Source organism: Protopterus annectens, chromosome 1.part1 (genome assembly GCF_019279795.1).
Source record: "Protopterus annectens isolate FY-2018-M chromosome 1.part1, PAN1.0, whole genome shotgun sequence".
Taxonomy (NCBI): Eukaryota; Metazoa; Chordata; order Ceratodontiformes; family Protopteridae; genus Protopterus; species Protopterus annectens.
The window spans coordinates 828,296,428-828,318,901 of NC_056726.1; positions in this window are offsets into that span (position 1 = coordinate 828,296,428).

Sequence of the window (22,474 nt, forward strand, 5' to 3'; positions counted from 1 at the left end):
TGTAATGGCTGAAACACTCAAGTTAACTTCTTAAGTAACAGAAAGTTGAAACCTGAAACAACTTTAAAAAAAACTCAAAAGAACCAATGAGGTGCTTTTTCCAAGCCGTAGACCTGGTAACCCAACTAGACAATGAGCTCAGAAAACAGCCTGGACAATGAGTTCAGAAAACAGCCTCTAACAAACTACTAGGCCCACAAATGCAAACAGGAATATGGAGAATATTACAGCTACTATCTAGACTATTTTAGGCAGAACACACTACAGAAATGTTTATCTCAAACACAGTCAGGAATATGGACAATATTACAACTACGACCTAAACTATTTTAGGCAGAAAACACTACAAAAATGTTTATCACAACAGAAAACTAGCGGTGAGTCAATAGCTATGAAATACAGTACAAGTATGCAATATACAATAACATTGATATAAATATCTAGAATAAGCAATAATTACTAAAATAACCAAAGAACAGACTACTTATTGTTATATATCACAGATCAGGTGCTCCTCCTCAGATAGCTCTGTGTGTAATGGCTGAAACACTCAAGTTAACTTCTTAAGTAATATTACAGCTACTGCCCAGAACACACTACAGAAATGTTTATCACAAACACAGTCAGGAATATGGAGAATATTACAGCTATGACCTAAACTATTTTAGGCAGAAAACACTACAGAAATGTACTGTGGGATGTGAGATTCCCTTTCTCTGCATGTATCATATCTTGTTGGTGTAAAACTATACAATTTGTTGAGTTGTTCGAGTTAATTGTGTTCCACTTAGCGCCAATGTAGCACAGACAGGAACTAAAGGGGGAGATTCCCAGTTTACGTTAGCAGCAAGTATACATAAGGCTGGTTAAACAGGTGATACCCTGGATTCATCCACATGCAAATCACCTTAGATAGAGCCTATTTCCATGTCTTAGCAAGCTGTAGGTCACCATCTATGTCTCAAGAATCCAACTACTCTCACCAACATCTACTGGCAGCACTCTTCATCCAAGCAAACACTCTATTCATGAGAGACTTTAACTAGCCCTCTGTAGACTGGAAAACATGCATTGCCATCTAATTTGCAGGCACAACATTTTCTGAACTTTATTAAAACAAATGCCCCTGATCAGTTAGTGCACACATCAAACAGAGGTTTAAATGTACCAGACCCTGTTCTCACCATATGGAAGAGTGCTGCACCCCTCACCCCCCCATGTCATGTCCTGACCGGTGAGGTCGGATCACAAAGTTTTCTCATTCAAAATAAAAATCACCTTGGAAAATCCAGCAAAATTTGTCACAGTTATAAACTATTCTCAAGCAACCTACATTTATTTATTTATCTGCATTTGCTTTCCAGGTGAGAGCACTGATCTCCATGGACCTTTTTCAGACGCAGCCCAGGAGCAGTGTATAGTTAAGCAACTTGTTCACACACTTAGGGAATAGAATATGAGGGAATCAAATCTCACACCACTAGACCACAGGAAACTGCTTGTTAACAGATCTTTATTCCTGTATGCCAAGTGTCCTAATAAGCAACAGTTTGTCAAAATTAAATGCCCTACCCAACCCAGAGATGACAACATCCTAAGCAGGATTATTCACACAAACACTACACATACATGTAAATGGCTGCTTAGAGGCTGCTGGACCTACCAGAAGTAAGCCAAAAACAAACTACACTGCAAAAAAGTCATAGCCAAAGTCAGAAAGAGCAACTCTCATAATGACAAGAGCTCACCAATAAAACTAAACATGAAACTAAGAGGTTTAATTAAATCCAACATGGCCAATTAGAAGGTCAAGATAGCTTCTTAGTCTAAAGACAACCACAAGGCCTTTTACAGCTATGTCCGAAACCTCAAAGGTAACATGCAACGGTGTACAGAACTGGTAGCAAACAATGCCACCTTCATTGAGCAGAGTGGCATAACGAATTTGCTGACTGACAAATTCAGTTCAAACTTTATTCCCTACTCCCACCTACCACCCCTTGTGAAACCCCTACAAGTATAACCCCCCAACTCTCAGCAGGAAGAAGGTCACTGCAGCACTTACTAAAGCTAAAAACACATCTTTATTGGGGCCCGACAATATCCCAGTTTGCCTCCTAAATAGCCTGAAAAATGACCTATCAGGATCACTTGAGTAACTTTTCAACTACAAGTCTCAAAGCATACTACATACCAAGCAAATGGAGGATGGCAATGGTTATTACCCTTCACAAGGGTGGACCAAACTACAGACCCATTAGTCTGACTAGTCTAATATGCAAAGCCATGGATTGAATTATCATGGAAATGATCAACAAAGACACTGGCAACCTACAAACACTGGACCCATCACAGTTTGATTTGGTCAAAGGAAGGTCATACCTTCTTAACATGGTAAACTTCTATGAGAAGGTAATAAAGGCAATGGATGAAGAGAAAATGGTGCATACTAAATACCTAGACCTGGCTAGGGCATTCTGTACAATACCCCACTCAATGATTGGGGACAAACTCACTGAACAAGGCATAAATCCCTACACAACTCAATGAATTACCAGATGGCTCACAGATAGTGCCCAAAAAGTCAGGCTTTGTGAGATCACCTCCACCAAGAGGCAGATCACCAATGGAGTACCACAGGGTTCCATGCAGAGCCCACACCTCTTTGTCATCTGTTTCTTGGAGGTCAAGGCTAATGTCAAGTGCCTCTGGGTCACCAAGTTCACAGACGGCTGTAAACTGGGAGCTATTGTAAATTCCCTCATGATACTAACATGCTGCACGAGGGTCTAATACAGGCAAAAGAATGGTGCTAAAGTCATGAATTAAAACTCATTGCAAAGAAGTGTATTATAGTGCCTTTTGGGAAAATGTAACAATGGAACTAACTAATATTGGATGGTTAATGATATATTCATCCCTGGGTTGGCCCCCTAACTCTTATAGACAGAGGCCAACAATGAACTTTCCTTAACATATCCCCAAACCTCCTAAGTAACATACCCTACCCACCCCTAATAAAAATAACCCCCCCAATTAAGATGCACATGTTACATGGGGACCAGCTGGGATGGGTTACATGGCTAGGCTGATAAAGGCCCTGGTAGTTATTACCCTGTTATACACCTATAAACCTATTTACATTACCCATGGCTTCTTGTATATTGGTGGAAATGCTGTAAAGAATATCTTTTAAGATGGAAGTATGACTGGTGCTAAAGCCATGGATTAAAAGTTGATGAAAAGAGGTGTATTATTGTGCCTTTTGGGACAGTGTCTACCCAGGTAAATTAGACATTCCTAAGAGTTGACCTGGTAGTCAGACATCTGGAAACATATGAAGAGTGTAATCTGTCATTTGACCAACACATAGCCAGGGTAGTAACCAAGGATTTATTGGTTACCATCCACACATAAGCAGAAAGAATGTTCAAAAGGAGAAATCATCAGGCATAAATGTCGAAGGCATGAGTGTCAAAGAATACAGGAGTGTGGCATTGAATTGAGAGAGATGATGACAGTTAACACAATACCCCGACCCCATGTCGAAAATGGAAAAAGGGGCTAGTGATGGTGATGTTATGCATATAGCCCAACTATGATTATTCTTTCCTTGTAGTTTATTTTCAGGGATGATATTAGTATTTCTGCATAGTGAACTTGTGGTGTGGTGATGTGGTAAGGACTGATTTCATATGTGTTCTTTATAAATTATAGCCATACTTCCTTCCCTTTTATATTTTCTATCCTTCCAAAGTATATTAAAAACTGGTAGAAGAATTTCTTAATTTTTCATGTCTTGTTTCAGTGAGGATTCATTGGTTACCATCCATGCATGAACAGAAAGAATGTTCAAAAGGAGAAATCATCTATACCCAGCTTTGATCCTGTGTAGTCCAAGGTGTAATGAGTTGGTAGTTAAAGCATATGGATAGAGTGGTAATGAGTTTTACCCAGTCTTTGAAATAGAAAAGGAACTGCTGCCTGTACCAAGCCACACTACTATGTGAATTCAGAGTTGTTAGTCCAGAAAAATGCAGGCCCAGATTTTTTAGACAGTTTGTGTACTTTGGCATGGTGGAAGTTAAAGTTTTAAGTAAGAGGCTATGTGTGGTCAACTGACATAACCAAACAAATCAAAAAATTACTTGCAAATGTGGTGGATGACAAATGGGAGGAAATACATTACTAACAGCTCCTTTGCACCCCTGTAAGTAGATAGCAACACATAAACACACACACACACACACACACACACACGCGCGCGCGCGCGCGCACACACACACACACACACACACGCAGACTTTTTTTTGCAGGTTCTTTAATGCACAGTGTATTTCCTGCATAAGCAGATACCCATTCAGTCTGACAAGAAGCAGTTGCCTGCATTATGCATGTATCAGAGAAAACCATCACAGTTCAAAAAGCAATATTCAACAAGAATGGGGTGCCTAAGCAAATTGGCAATGCAGCACAATTTGTATGGTTTGATTTTATAATTTTATAATGTGCTTCACTTTGGCACCCATTCATTCCAATAGGCTAGCAGAAAGATTTATACAGTCTTTTAAAAAAGCAATAATACCTATCAGCTCAGCTTAAAAAGCTGCTGCAACATAAACTCTGAATTATTTGTTCATTCATGTATGGAAATGCCATGTATGCATCTACAAATGGAACACAGCCAGATTATTTCTGAAAAGGAACTTTGAGGTCATTAACTTACTGAAGTCTGATATATATATATATATATATATATATATATATATATATATATATATATATATATGTGTGTGTGTGTGTGTGTGTGTGTGTGTGTGTGTGTGTGTGTGTGCGTGCGTGCGTGTGTGTGGCTCCCATTCAGATGATCGAACATTTAAAAGCTCGAATTTCATATGGCCAAGACCATATGATCCAAGTTTTAAAAGTTTGAACGGTCTGAATGGAGATCTCCATTCAGCGGGGAATGGGAAGATTTCCCTTTTCCACAATGTAGTGCAATCTCAGAGTTAGTATATTTAAATAGCGGGGAGTGTGGGGGGGGGTGCTGTTAGTTTTTTTTTTTTTTTTTTTACCATCTTCGAACTTTTCAATGTTCGATCTTATGGTCTCGGCCATATGAAATTCAAACATTTAACTCTCGAAGACAAAAATAATATAAAAGATAAAACTTCGATAAAACACTTTTTCGGCACGAAAATAAACAATACACTATAAGGAAATACTCAGAGCCAATCATTAGCGCTTTCATCCATTTAATATAATGGGCTTCATCAGAAATGTGTACACGTATATATATATATATATATATATATATATATATATATATATGACAAATCATGACTGAACTTACCAAAACCTAATATTCATAGATATGTCAATGGCAACAAATTCCAAAGTATGTGTGACAGGCCCTTGTGCAGTTCAGATAGAGGATATATATATCTATATCTATCTATATCTATCTATCTATCTATCTATATATATATGGATTCACTTCATAAACCTGAGACTATAAAGTCGAACCATTCACAATACCGAAATCCACAATCCCGAATCACGCAATCACGAATATAAATACACCATACACTACATAACACACACCATTCCACCCACAGCACATAAACCACACAACCCTACACTACATATAAGCTGGGGGGCAAGCCGCCCTGCATTCCCCATGTGGGATGCCTCACCCCCCCCACACACCCTGTTTATATATACCACATCCGAGGTCGAACATAACATAAAAAAAAAAAAACTCACACCACGCCACCCTCCACTCGCTGACACAAAAATACACATCACACATACACAAACACCAACAAATCCAACACTCACAATTACACATCCCTACCCTTACCCACACATACAATGTACAAAAACACACACAATCACTCACTCACCTGCAATCTCAGGCACCATAACACTACACGTGACGTACTGGAAATGTATAATCGCGGATTTGAGATATTCAAATTCGCTCTTATGCACTTTCGGCATTCTGGTTTTTGGCTTCATGGTTTCGGGTTACTGAGATTATGAAATGTAACTATGTATATATATATATATATATATATATATATAGATATATATATATATATATATATATATATATGTGTGTGTATGTGTGTGTGTGTGTGTGTGTGTGTGTGCGTATATTTGTGAGGGGGGGTGACCCAACATACCTGAGGTAATAATGGAGGGAGAGCAGTAGCAACCTGCCACAATATTAAGAACAATTAATTCTGAGCACACTCCTACTGAGAATGGGGGAGGATAACAGCAGCCTGGCATACTACCAAGAACACATAGTACTGAATGTACTCCTAGTAAGAATGGGGTAGGACAGCAGCAGCCTGACTGCAAATAGAACACATTTAGGAAATGAAATGTTCATTGTCAGCAAAGATCATTCAACCCCTATTAAACATGATACTACTGATTACAACTTTGCAATTCAGGATGCAAGTATTCAGTAGTCTGAGGATTAAAGGCATGTAGAAGAAAATAAAAAGAAGAAATTAGAAGGTCACAACAAATAACAAGGAAAAAAATAAATGTACTGATGTCTATAATACAAAGACTATATATATATATATATATATATATATATATATATATATATATATATATAGATATATATATATATATATATATATATATATATATGGTTCTACCTGAGTACGTCGACAACTGAGAAGATCAACAGCAAATTTCGCAGGCTGACAAGTATGAAAGTTTAGAAAGCCGACAGTACTAAACACCGACAGGAGATAATACCGACAAAGTGTTAATACTGTGTTACTTAAACATATCGTGAATATAGTTAGCGTAAAGTAATGCGAATGATACAACACAACCAACAAAACTGTGGAAGGAGGATGGCCACCTAATAATAAGTGCAACGCCTGATAATGGAAGTACTTAAAGTTTCACACACAATTAGGTAGTAATTACATTCTCAACGGTTAAATACGTTTAGCAGTAATAGTTTGTGGTGCTATGCATCGAACAGAAAATGGCTGGTAATGAAGGGAGTACTCCAGGAGTGATTGGAAGGATATACACTACAGTACAGTCACAGAAAAGTAAACCGATGTTAATGATAGATAACTATTTATACTACATGGAACGTGCTAGGAACGAGAGACGGTATTGCTAGACTGCTGAAGACATAATTGTAAATATTGAAGTTTTGTCATTGTGATTTGCTACAGACCAGTTATGTTTTTGTGTCTACTCGTAAGGAACAGTGTAGCGACAATATTTCATTACTGAGCAATGTGTTATAGTTTATGGTAACGTCGGAAACTTAAGGATTGACGGAGACGTTTAGTTGGACTCTTGTGTGATAATGTTCATTTTCGTAGTTGTTCTGATAGACGTCTGACATAAGGAGAAGTATGTCAGTAGTATTTTTTCATGTTCTGCCACTATTCAGAAGTTATAAGAATTCCTTTCTGAACTTATTTGTTGTTTGTCGGGCATATCAGTGTCGACGTTTTCATAGTCGGCTATTTGAGTTTTCGTTAATATTACTTGTCGGTGTTATCGTGTTGGTTAAGTGGTTGTCGGTTATTTGGTGTTTCGATGTAGTCAGGTAGAACCATATATATATATATATATATATATATATATATATATATATATATATATATATATACATATATACATATATATATATATATATATATATATATATATATACTAAAAATGGCACTGCTTTGTTATGTAACACACAGAGTACAGGAAATAACATTTTTCTACCAGAAAAAAAACATTCAGTCTACAGAAGAGGGCATAATTTTTTCCAAAAGAGAAGGTAGAAAAAACAGGCAATGGGTAGCAGAAAAGGAAGAAATCAAAAGTAAACACGGGAGGATTGAAGAACAAAAAGAGGAGAAAGATCGAAGTACAAAGCCAGCTGGATGAGAATTGTTTGCTTGCAAATGTTAACAAACAATGAAGATAATGGCTTTAATAAAACTGATGGTGATGAAGACCATTCCTTTTAACACAAGTAGGAGATTCTTCAGTTCTGGACAGCAGTGATGTACCTGTAATAGGTGATTTGGTTAATATTGGAATTAATACTTATATCTGCAGAGAAGATAATGAACATTGAATAGTGCTATGCTTGCCAGGAGCAAAAATACAGGGTGTGAGAAAGGCCTTAGAACACCTTAACATAAGGAAGAATGGAGCTCTTTTCATTCATATTGATACAAATAATCTCATCTGCAAGGGCTCTCGGACTGTTAGTAGGGAACTTACAGCTCCCATAGATAGCATAGCTTAAACAGGTGTCAGGATGTATTTTTGTAAATGACATACAGAAAGGAGAGTCAGTTCATTGTGAAAAAAAGTTTTTTTTTTCTTTTTTAGGTCAATGCTTACATGAAAAAAAATGGAATTGTGTAGAGCATCCAAGCCTAATTTTGGGCACACATATTTAAACAAGATGGTGTATACTTGTCAAGACCAGAGAAGAGAATCTCTGCAGCAGATATGTTGCAATATTTAACAAATACAAGACAGAATTTTGCCCGATCAAAAATGTAACTGTTCACAGATAACAACATTTGATGTATCTTTGATGTTGTTAATGCTAGGAGCATTAGAAATATTTTTTTTATTGGAAGATTTACTACACTCTCACACGACTGATGTTATTGTTTGTGAAACATGGTTAAAGAACAATGACTGGAAACCAGTTCTCAGGGTATAAATGTTTTTACTGTAACAGACATTCTAACAAAAAATCAGGTAAAGGTCTTATGATAGGGATTAAAGAAAGTTATGATACCTGTGATTATTACGTGTTCTGTAATAACACCAATACTATAGACTGTGTAACTGTGACAATAAAGACAACCCTGGAACATATAACGATTGTTGTAGTGTATAGACCACCAATGTCAATTGCTGATGAGCTAGAGAAATGCATACATTTCTTGCATGAAACACGAGATGGAAGAATAATAGTGGCTGGGGGCTTAGATTTACCATAAACAGAAAGGAATAATATTGATTCAACAACATTAGTAAGGAAATAATGTACAATATATGTTCAAAAACAACAATTGCTTCAGACTGTAAAAAAAAAAAAAAAAACAACAGGAAACAGAACATACTAGACATTGTTTCCTAAGGAAATGACTGTTATTTCATGTCATGTTTTACCACCATTGATATACAGTGATGATGGGGTTATAAAGGCTAGAATGTTGCTATATAATTTTGCCAAACTGAAATATAAACCAATGCGTATCAGATTAATAACAGAGTATAAGAAAGCAAATCAGTCGCTATGTAAAAGTAATTGGAGTGACAATTTCAGTGGAAAACCTACAAAAGGAGTGTGATAAGTTTTGAAAGAGAAATTGTTTGAATACCAAAAACAAAAAAAAATTAAAAAAAAAAAGTTTAACATCAGACTGTACAATGACAAGAGGATATAGTTCTATAAGAACAAGATGCTTGATTAAGGAACGAGACAAAACATATAAGGAATGGAAAAGAGGTCAAACTATAAGTCTGAAAACTGAATAAACAAGTTGGACAGACAAATTAAAGAGTCTGAGACAAGATCAAGAACAAATTGAAAAAATATATAAAGATATTGAACATAATAGGAAATCATTGTTTAAATACATAAGATATATTAAGAGTAAAAACGTACAAATTGCTAAACTGTGTTTAGATTCTAAAATGTATTCTCAGATGCAACAGATTATAGATATATTTACAAAATCTTATACAAAGCAGTTTGGCTCCATAAAGTGGGTGATAAATTGTCTTAGTTATATCCAAGAAACCTCAGATAAAAATCAAATTAGATTGTATTGAAAAAGAACTATGCAAACTTGACCCAAACAAAGCACAGGGAGGAGACAGAATTAATAATAATGATATGAGAATATTTCCACATTAATTTACAGTACCATTATATCTGTTATTCAGTGGATCATGTAAATATAGGGAGATTCTTCAAAATTGGAGACATGCACTTGTTAAACCTATCTTTGGAGTAGGACAAACCCAGAATCATACAGACACATACATTTACGTTCATGTTGTAGAAAAATAATACAGAACGTTATTTTGGATAAATTATTGCCTGAATTGGAAAGGTTTGGTCTTTAAACCATATATCGGCATGCACATGTTGAAAATAGATCTATAGTCACCTGTAACATGATGTTCTATAAGAATATAAAAACAGCTATAAGTGAAAAAGTGTGCTGCAATCTAATTAATATACACTTAACTTCAACATTTGATAGGGGCATACACAAAAACACTGATCAGTAAATTAGATCAACTAGGCAGTGACACACTGTTGATAAGGATAGCTGCATGACTTACAGATAGGGCATGGCAAATATACAGCAACTGAACAGGTGAAATTCTAAGTTACTGTCAGGGTGTCTTAGTTCTGTTCTAGGCCCTTATTTGTTTAGGTTGTTTATTTCAGATCTATCTTTTTCATCTGAGGTGTTCTACAGTCTATATGGAGTTGACTTGAAAATGGGTAAACTGATTACGTGTTTCGTATATAGGGTATATGTACATTGGGTATGTGGGCAAAATAACTCGACTAAATTGACTGTTTGGGCACGGGAGAATAATATGTTAATTAATACATCAAAAACTAAGTATATGATATTTGGGAGACATAGACTGAAAGGTGAATATTTAATACAGCACGCAATGATTGAAACTGTAGATTCATTTAAAAATGTGGGCATATGGCTAGATCCAGCTTTGAGGTTTTCTAATCATATCAACAACTGGTTAATGACAGTTTTAGAGCTATAGGTTGTATAGAAAGATTTACAAAGTTTAGGAAATCAGAAATGATGAAATCATTGTTTGTTAGTTAAATTAGACCTAAACTTGAATATGGATTAACAATATGGAAGCCTTATAAAATAATAAGAATGAATAAATTAGAAAGATTATAAAGGAAATATGCCAAGGGCATCCATGGATGTAAAATATAAGTTATTGTGAAAGACTAAAATAACTGAATGTGTGCAGTGTCTCATACAGACATTTAAGAGGATACCTTATTCAGGTATATAGGGCATTTAAAGGACAACAACGGGATTCTATAACTTCTCTGTCCTTTTTCTCCCTATTTACTGTCCCTGCTATGAATAAACAGCAACACAGCATTTAAACTATTTAAATGGACTGTTTATCTGCACTAGAGCACTACCTTACTATACTGTGGCGGTTTCACTTTCAAAAAACTTTTATCCCACACATGCTGCAGTGCAGTCTCCAATTCATTTATGTTATCAAAGCCACTGAATACAGGTAGTTTTCTGCCCAGTTGCCTCCCCAAACTGACATCACCATGACTGTCCTAAAAACGCACCCATGATGTCATGTCACAGCTCCCTGGTCCTTCCCCTACCCATATAGAAAGCAAAGACTAGAACAAGGAAAAAGTACATGAGTCAAGTTTCCTGCTGTGAGCTGTTAATCACAGCAGGTAACAGCTCAAATTACCCTTAGCATTTTGACAGCTAGGGAAGTTAGATGTGAAGGGGGATGGGAGATGAATGAAAGTAGTACAATTCAGGATTCACAGAAGAAATGCAGTTTAGCCATTCTAAAAAGAAGCAGCAGTAAAAAGCACTTTGAAAGTCTGTTCTGTGGCAGTTGCACTGTTTGTGTTTTAAGTAGTCATGGAACGCAATGAAATGTTACTTAAAACTGACTGGAAGACAATAGTGTATGCATGCAAAATCAATGGAGTGACAGGAGCTTTAGGAAGAAAGAGGCCTGCGAGATGTAACTTTTTAGAGATGAGCACTGCATTTTGGCATACCTAGAGGCAGACTAAACAATCAGAATTACTTCAAGATGTGAGACCCCCCCCCATGTGGTCAGACTCAGAAATTACATATAAAAATATTTAAAAAACTGTAAATAGAACCAGAGTGGTGTTAAAGTGTAGGAAACACCAAACCATGATGAAATAAATATGTTTTTTGAGTCTGTGGGTATGGTTCTCCTTTAAAGATAACTACCTCTGGTAATGTTTGGGGTTATCAAAAGTTAGCAGAGAATCATTAGACAACCTATGCAGAAGATTTTATATGAATGATAGGTGCACAAATTGGTTCTCTGAGAGAATAGCTGATGCATGGAATGGATTACCAAATTACAGTAAAGCAAGAACTAATTTTAGAGTGGCCACCTTTCGTTGTGGCTAAAACCGGAGCAAGGCCACACCCCTCGCATCAACAGTATCCATGCCTACCCCCCACACTCCACCCATTTTGTGATGTCACTGTGACACCACCGGGTGGGAAACACCCTCTTTTTCCATTCCTAATGCCTACTTTCAGCTGATTTACTATGCTTTTTCTGTAAAAAAAGCATAGTAAATCAGCCGATTTACAAACTCCGATAGTTTGTTTCCTTTATTGAAACAGAATTGTACAGAGTTTTCCAGACTACAGGAGAATCAGTTTGATTTCCGGATAGTCCGGAAAAAAAATGGAAGGGTGGCAACCCTAACTAACTTAGATATTTTTAAGAACAACCTGGACACTTATTATGGGAATAACTTTTTAGGTATGTTGTCAGGGGAGAAGGGCATTATTGCCCATGCCTTCAATGTATGTATGTATGTATGTATGTATGTATGTATGCACACTTCTAGTGAGAATGGGGAGGATAAGAGCAACCTAACACACTACCAAGAATACAGTGCCCTGAATATACTCCTAGTGAGGATGGGGGAGGATATCAGCAGCATGACATACTACCAAGAACACATAGCCCAGAATATACTCCTAGTAAGAGTGGGGGTGAGTAACAGCAGTCTGACATACTACCAAGCACACACATCCCTGAATATACTTATAGTAAGAACGGGGGAAGATAACAGAAGCCTGGCATACCTCCAAGAACTCACAGCCCTGAATATACTCCTAGTAAGAATGGTAGAGGACAAAAGCAGCTTTTCACTTTGTTAAAAAAATACAGCACTGATAAAGAAAATGCCATAGGCGTAGAACATATCTGGCATTGGCTGGAAGGAATACAAGGACCTGTGTTTTACCAGAAAACCCCTACTGTTAAGTCAGTGAAAGAAGCCACTAAAGAAACTGATAGGGAAGAACCCATATTGCATTATACGGAACCTTGTCAAAAGATTCAGCCACTAAAATAGAGATGGACATCTGTATGGAGCCAGAGAGGGAAGACAGACCTGTAGTGACAAATTCTGTAAGAGAGGAAAGGGGACCTGAACAGAGTCCTACGATACCCCTGTAAGGTCAAAGCAAAAGGTTAGTCAGAAACAGGACTTTCATCAGCAGGTACTTAAAGAAACTAAAGTTCCTGTGGTAGAAGTTAAGGAAATGCCAAAGCCAAAAGATGAAGAACATCTCTGGTATGAGTTGCCTATTTTAAAGAAAGAAAAAGGTAAAGAAGAAACACCTGTGCATGTATTCTTAAGTGAAAAGGCTATAGCCAATACTTCAGAATACTGGTGAAAGTGCCGCTGACTTGAAAGATATGCAGCTAGTGAACGAATCTATTAACACAGCAGAATGGGAAGATGATACACAAAGCATGGCCAGAGAAAACATAGCCAGAGTAGGAAACACAGATGGCCAGTTTGGTTTCATGCCACACCCATACTTTGATTTCAAGAATGACTTACTAATGTCCGAGAAATACTGCACCTATTATTAGTTGAAAAAATGGTTAAAACACTTGTGATGAAACTGGCACATAGTCATATTTTGGGAAAGCATTTAGGCATGGGCAAATTAAAATCTAAAATTTTAATTAGGTTTTATTGGTCTGGTATAATGAAAGACATGAAAAACTTCAGATCAGCTTGCCCAGAATGTCAAAAGAGAGCACCTCATCCTGAGATCAGAAGCTGTTAATACCTACACTTCCTACTGAGGTCCCATTCAAGTGGATAGCTGTAGACCTTGAAGGTCCATTAGTAACCTCTGGTAATAGCTACCAGTGGGTTTTTGTGACTATTGATTTTGCTTTACTGAAACAATACCAATGCAAAATGTCTGTGCTAAGTCAACAGTTTTCTGTACTTTCTTGCTGTACTTAACTGTTTTCTGCCTAAACGCAGATTTTCCAGCATTTATCGTGATTTAAAAGATTGTTTTTTTTCACATATTGTACTTATTTGACTGCCTGCACTTTTAAAAAGTTGTTTTTTGTTTAAATAATTTGTTTAACTGTTGTAGGCTACACATTAAAGTGCGATAGCCTTTTCTGATTCTTTGTAGTCATTTAAAGCTGTTTTAAGTGTATTTTTTACTGTTTTTGCCTTATCTTTTCAAAAAAAAAAAAATTCCTTGTTTCCTGCCTTTCTAAGCTAGTATAGTCCAGTTTTCAGGCTAGTGCTGAATTCAAGGCTGTGATACTAGTTTCTGAGTTGCCCATATCTTACTTGGATAGAAGGAAATTTCTCTGTTCACTTGTGAGAGGGGAGCTTTGAGCAACCTATCTGTCCCTGGAGGAGTGGTTCCAGCCCAGAAGTTAGTAGTTTATTGGCCATTTTTGGGCTAATTTCTATCTCTTTCATTTCCCTACTACAAAAACTGCATTTGCACGGTTTTGAGCACCAGGCAGTGCCAGTTAGCTACGATTGAATTATTCCCGGCTGCACTAAGTCTCCTCTTCAGTTTTTTTCCTTGAAACTAGTCTAACTCTCAACCTAAGCACTCAAAAAGCATCTTACAGCCCAGCACTTGCTCAGACCTAATAGCAAGCACTAATATACCCTGACACTGATTGCCCAGTAGGGCAAGGCTCTTTATTCACCCCTCACCAACCAAGCGACTAAGCAGCTCACGTACTATTCAGGCATGACCAAAGGGCAACTTCAGGTGCACTCTTCAGTCCAGCTGGTGAATCTGGGTATCCTGAGGCAATGTTACAACTGCCTCATGTACACAGACAACCCTCTCCTCCTACCACAAAACACTAACATATGCGAGAGATGCAATTATGCAATCAAACTGGAAGCTAAGCTGTCTCCACCCAAGACTGGAACAGACAGTCAAGAGGAGAAGATTAATACTTGCACCACACCTCCAGCTGCACACAGACCTACTAAAACTGCACTGGCAAAAAATACACATAAATACACAAAAGCATACTCGGAAGCTCTAAATAAAAACCTGCAAAGACATCAGAGACTTCCAAAGCAGACACCCAAAGAACCTGCATTTCCCGTCACAAACCAGACAACACATAAAACACAAAATCAGTGTGCCGCACAATCACAGCCCTTAAGGCAAAATAACATACCTAACACACTAGTAATAGGTGACTCTATAGTCAGGCACACTGATGTCCCACTCACTAGGCTGGACAAGCAGAAGGTTACTGTTAGCTGCCTGTCGGGAAGCCAGAATCCACCACATAACACAAGCACTCAGGTCACTCCAGAACAAGTACAAATATGACTCTGTCATTGTTCATGTTGGTGTGAATGCCCTGAGACGTACCTCCCTGGACTACATGAAAAGAGACATGGAAGAGCTCTCTGATCATGCAGCCCAGGCTAGTATAACCCTGACCCTGAGTAGCATCCTACCCTCACCAAGAATTATACTTCAGTATAAAGAAATAATGATTAATTTCAACAATTGGATAAGCTTCTGGTGTCATTCAAAGGGGATCCAGTGTCTGTCAGCTTGGGACGACATGCTCGACAAGCTGCATTGCTTCACAAGTGACAGCTTGCACCTGTCACCCCTAGGCTTTCGATTACTGGCCAAGGCTTTTGCTGCCCCCATAGTGCCTTTTTTAGGCAAGGCTCAAAAGTCAAACCCACCTCCGTAAACAGCACAATTAACAAAAAACTGAGGGTTATGTTACTCAACCCTAGGAGTTTAAATCTCAAACTGCACGTGCTCGAAGCACTCCTCAGTATGGAGAACGTCAACATCTGTGCAGTAACTGAAACCTGGTTCAAGGCTCCAGAGAGCATCCCAGCACTACCGGGCTGCACCTCATACCACATGTTTCAGCCACAGAACATGGACCGAAACTCAAAAGGAGGGGGTGTATCCATATTCATCAAGGATACCTACACCTCCAGGTTAGTGGCGCATCATGATACCTCTGAGATCATCCATGTGCAACTAACATCGGGCAAATCTGCACTGCAAATTGTGGCCTGCTACAGATCACCCTCCATGACCCAGGACCACCACTCCACCTTTTTGGAGACACTGGAAAACATGAAGGTCCTACCGAACACCCTGATATTGGGCGATTTCAATTACCCTACCATTCACTGGGAAAACTACTTGAGTACAAATTCCCAGGCCCAGCACTTCCTGGAATTCATCAGCTCAAACACCCTGGATCAGCTGGTAAACTCCCCTACCAGAGGTGAAAACATGCTGGACCTGGTCATCACCCACACGGGTGACAGGTGCTCCACACCAGAGATCAACCCATCACTGGTTAGATCAGACCATAAACTCATCACTCTGGATGTCCACACCCCTCCACCACTCCCAACTAAGGAAACCACAGTAAAAAACTTTTCTAAAGCAAACTTCACCTTACTTAAGACAGAGGTGGTAAGTTTCACAGCTCCCATGCTAAAGGATAATGCTGCCCAAGATGCAGAAACTTTTACAAATGCACTCTATGAGCATTTACAAGGATGCATGGATCGTGCCATCCCTAGAAAAACCAAGACTCGCTCCTCTAAGAGAAGGAGACCAGTTTAGTGGACCCCTGCAATAAACAGGCTATACAACAGAAGGAGGAAACTAGTTCAGAAAAAAAACAAATCCCAAGAAGGAAAGACATCCCTGATCAGTATCAGTAAGAAACTAAGGTCCCTCATGAAATCATCCAAGGATAACTTCGAAAGAAAAATAGCCAGGGTTTAAAAGATAACCACAAAGCCTTATTTAGCCATGTTAAGAATCTAAGTGGCAACTTGCAGATATGCACTGAACTAGTGCAAAATAGCAGAAAATATACTGAACCTACTGATATTGCCAACATCCTGGCAGATAGATTCAGTGCAAACTTCACCCGTCTCTCACCTCCAAAAGGGCCCACAACAATACTGGAAAAGTGTGGTGTCCCAAAAATCACAGACGCACAGGTGAAAACAGCCCTATCAAAAGCCAAAAACACAGCATCAATGGGACCAGATGGTGTCACAGGCTGCGTTTTGCACGAACTACAGAACAAACTAACCCCCCACCTAAGCACGCTGTTCAACCTCAGCCTCTCCACAGGCTACATGCCCATAGAATGGTGCACAGCTACGGTTATTCCTCTTCACAAAGGAGGGGCCACAACTGACCCTGGTAACTATCGCCCCATAAGCCTGACTAGCCTGGTCTGCAAGGCTATGGAGCGCATCATCGTGGAACTCATTAACAAAGACATTGGGAACCTCCAAACACTTGACCCGACCCAGTTCGACTTTGTTAAGGGAAGATCATGCCTACTAAACCTGGTTGACTTCTTTGAGACAGTCACCAAGGCCATAGATGAGGGAAAGGTGGTTCACACAACTTACCTTGACCTCACCAAGGCTTTCAACACCATTCCCCACTCGGGTATTACAGCTCACCAGCCTGAACATAACCCCTACATCATGAGATGGGTTGCCAGCTGGCTTACAGACAGAACTCACAAAATAAGAATAGCGGGCTCCAGGTCCGACTCTAAACCAGTCACAAGTGGTGTCCCGCAAGGCTCGGGCCTGGGACCCCTACTGTTCAGCATACACTTCTCAGAAGTACAGGCAAACACAGGAGGACTATGGATAACCAAGTTCGCCGAAGACTGCAAACTGGGAGACATAATTGACTCTCCGGCTGACACAGAAATCCTCCAAAAGGGCTTTACTGAGATGGACACCTGGTGTCAAAGTCATGGCCTCAAGCTAAATGCCAAAAAATGCATAGTCATCCCATTTGGGAAAAACAAAACACCCACGAATTACCATGTAGGTGGCAGCCCCCTTAATACAGAAAAGGTAATAAGAGATCTGGGGACCCAGGTAGATAGTAATCTCTCCTTTGACAATCATATTGCCAAAGTAGTTAGGAAATCCTTCTATGTGGCCCATCTAATTATTAAAGGGTTCACATCTAGAAATAAAGAGGTTATAGTGCCCCTCTACTCATCACTCATTAGACCCATCATAGAGTACAATGCCCCATTTGGGATGGATCTCACAAGACACTTCCAACAGCTGGATAAACCACAAAAGTACCTCACCAAGAGGATTACTGGCCTCAAACATATGTCCTATGCCGCCCGACTGAAAAAACTCCGTCTGTACTCAGTGGCATATCGCTTACTCAGAGGTGATCTCTGCCTGACTTACAAAGCCATGTTCAACTCAGAATTGATGGACATGCTCCACCTAAAGAAATCCAAGTCACTGTAAGCCACGCGCTCTAGTGAGCTAAACCACACCACATTAATAAATAGAACAAGCTGGAGGGATAGATTCCTGTCACAGACACTCCCCATGCTTTGGAACAAAATTCCAAATTACATCAGGTAGAGCCCCTCACTAACACTCTTCAAGAGTAACCTTGATGAGTGGATGGGTAACAGAAAATACACCCCTGGGATCACTTCATTGGCTCTGCTTGACAGAGGATCAGTTAATTAATCAATGGGGCGGCGAAAGCCGACACACTCTGGCTAGGCTTATAAATGCCCTTGTGTAGATACTCTAGTACCCACCTATGAACCTATGAACCTATGAACAGCAAAATAGCTAGTGTTACTTTTTTTCAAGTGTACATATACTCAAAGAAATACTGACAGACCAGGGAACCTTATTTATGCCCAGATAATACACCATATTTGCTAATGTTTTAAGGTAAAAGAGTTAGCAAAGTCAGTGTGCCACCTTCAAACTGATGGCTTAGTGGAGCTCTTTAATAAAACTTTGAAATCTAAGCTAAAGAAGGCCAGGGAACAAGATCTGACTGATAATTAGAGAGGGACATAATGGGCAGCTGCCCTAGCTGTAAACTGTTTGGGGACATGATGAGCATATGTCAATGAGAAGGAACTGCATCAAAGTCTTAGCTAGCTATTACGATGCCCTGTGCCAGTCTCCAGTCTGGTACCTCCCGACTCTTAGCTGAGGACCAAAAAAAGGTGTGCTCTCTTAGTTGAGGACTAAAAAGGTCCTCTCATACTTTTTAGGGATAAAAAAATATCTTCCCCCTTTGAAAACTACAGCAAACCACTTGCTACGTTTGTACCAAGCAGCTTAAGCTACAGCTTACACAGCACACAAAGTGAGAAGGGCTTCAGCCTCGACTACAAATGCAGTGTCAGCACTCATTTCTGAGTGCCATTACTGGAGTAGCAATGAATCAACATCTACTGATTATGCCTCTTAACCCCATGCACTCAGGATAACTGCCCTCTTTGCCTCACGCTAACTACACCTCTGAAGTGCAGTACTAGAATCCATTTACAAAGCTACGAGGATCATAAATGAATGCCAATGATGCATTCTCATTTTGCAGTGAAGCTTAGTGTGTGCTAGTAACTGTAGCAAGGTGGTTTCAGAAACATAGCTATGGTGGGGTAAAGGGGTGCAAAGTGCTAGAGGCATGCCTGACAGATCCATTCTTTTCTTCAGTTTTTTTCTCCTCCTGACGTGTGAGGGTGGGTGACAGATCAGGAGGGCATAATGAATTGGTACTCCTCCTTAGGAGGGAAGGAGCAGCAGCTAGGTGAATGGACTTTTTGTTTTTGCTCCTCAACCAAACATAAAAGGGTACCAGATCAAGGATTGGGCACTAAATGGGGCAGCTATGGCTTCAGATGGTTGTTACAGTCTTAACAAGCAACTTGCTATAATTACAGGAGGAGAGAAGACTGTTCTTTGGTCTTTAGCTGTAGATCAAGGGGGCACCAGTCTGAGGATCTGTAGAGAGAGCAAGGTGAGCAAACTACAATGCTAAACAGAATGATAAAAGCTGGGATCAGTTACTTTCCTACCTCCTGTTTGCTGCAGGAGAAATGGCCCAAACTTTAACAAGCCATGAGTTACAATATAGGAGACATCTCATTTTCTGAACATAGCACAGGAGACTTGGGAGGAAGAGAAAACCCCATTGAAAAGAACAATCATGCAGTGCACAAACTTGCAAGATGAATTAAAATAGTTGTATCAGCAGTTAAGGAGCATGTATGCAAAAGGCACAGGAAATGCAATAGAGAGTGTTGTGTGAGTACAGTAAGAATGTCGGGCTTTGTGAATTTAAAACAGACAACAAAGTGCTGGCATTAGTCTTGACTGCAGAGAATACATTTCTAGCAAGATGACAATGAAAATGAATGAAGTGAACTACAAACTGAGGCAAAGTGGGAAGGGAAAGCAGGAGCAGATCTATTGCATAAATATATTAAAACCGTGCAAAGAAGCTGAAGCTTCTGTAATCAGCCTTGGATCTGACACAAATGCCTATAGTATAGTACCAGGGGAATTTTGTCCGTGCTGTTCAAATAGACAAAACTTTATCTAAGACCCAGAAACAAGAAGTGAGAGAGTTCCTACTAAGGCTTGTAAAGGCTCCAGGGCCATTAGCCTAGTAAACACCTATGTACCTATGAAGAAATATATTTTTTTCTGAGCTACTTTGTATGTATATATAAGACGTGTTAAGAGTTAAAACATACAAATTGATAAAACTGTGGTTAGATTCTAAAATGTATTTTCAAATGCACAATATTATATTTACAAAATCTTATACAAAGCAGTTTGGCTGCACAAAGTGGGTGATAAATTGCCCTAGTAACATCCAGGAAACCTCAGATACTGAAATCAAATTAGATTTTATTGTAAAAGAACTATGCAAACTGGACCCAAACAAAGCAGGGAGGAGACAGAATTAGTAATATTGATCTGAGAATACTTTTGCATTAATTTGCTGTACCATTATATCTGTTATTCAGTAGATCATTTAAATATGGGGAGATTCTTCAAAATTGGAGACAACCACTTCTTAAACCTATCTTTGGAGTAGGACAAACCCAGAATCATATAAAAACTAATATGCTCTCAGAATCCAGAAATTATAGTTGTATACCAACTTTCAGACTTTTAACACACACACACCCACAAGCTCACAACGTACACAAAAATATGTGTCTGTCTTAGTATTAAACATAAACTCTGTCCTGTGATTCAGGGAAGATACAGGATCGAATATTACAAGATTAGAACGAGCAGTTAGGAAAAATTCATGTCTCCCTGAGTTACCTGGCCCACTATGACTTCATTTAAAATATCACAGTAAACAGGAAGATAGCATTCTATATAGGAGTACTTAAAAGGAGTGAAAAAAAGTCTTTACTGTCTCTGTGCTAAACTCAAATACACTGAAAAATCATTTAAATATCGTTTTAATGTGAAGCCACAAACAATTACTTACAGACTCGTTTACTGGAACATATCAAGGCCTTAGTTAAAAGAAGCCCAATGACCAAGTTAAGTTTCATCTTCTCGATAGTGCCAACTCCCTTTGTGTCTCCTCTTGTGTCTTCTGTTACAAATTTGCAATTCTTCTACAGCATTAAATACGTACATGCACACAACACAATAGATTTCGGAGTTGCAGGCCCACAGTTCTAAATGCTCTACAGATACTTTGGAACAATCTTCTTCATTTAAGTTGAAATGGGTGTGGAAAAGTTTCAGCCCATAGGCCTTTGGACTTGAATACAGTTTTATTAGGGGCAATAACAATCAATGTGATTTGTTAAAGATAGTAACCTAGCAGCTGTTTACTTTTGATGAACTAATTGGAAAAGACATTCATCCCAGGACTGTTTCATGTCTCAGCACAACCTATAATATCCTAGCAGTGGAAGTTTGAGGTCATCTGATGAAGAATGCATTAGGTCCACCCTGTTATCTCATGACTGAACTGACTTCCCTCGTATCTGCTGCAGGTACAACAGCATCATTCAGACTGCAGTAGCACGCAATATAGTTATTTGCTGCATTGCCCAAAAGATGTTTGCAGTCCATTGGCTGCATTGTATTACTGATTTAATTTGATGTAGCGTATAATAAATTATTGTAGCAGACAATAACATTGCATTGCATTTCCAGTTCTCGAATCACTTTTGGATGGAAGGTGTGGGTACAATGAATCAAAGGTATTCAAAGAAGGGAAAAGGTGAACAAGAAGTTTAAATGCAGAATCAGAAAAACAAAAGCAAAAATATTTCTACCCCTTTTGTCTGTTACTTATGTATTTCTGAAAAAGACTGCATTCATGAAGTACTAATAATGGTTCTACTTCAAAAGACCAAATTAAAAAAATATGGAATCCTGAAAAAACTGAGAGGAAAGGTTGAATGCAAAAATATCCCAAACTAAAGATGCTGAAAAACTATAGTCTATAACTATAAGTTGCAGTCTATGTTACAGGCAAAA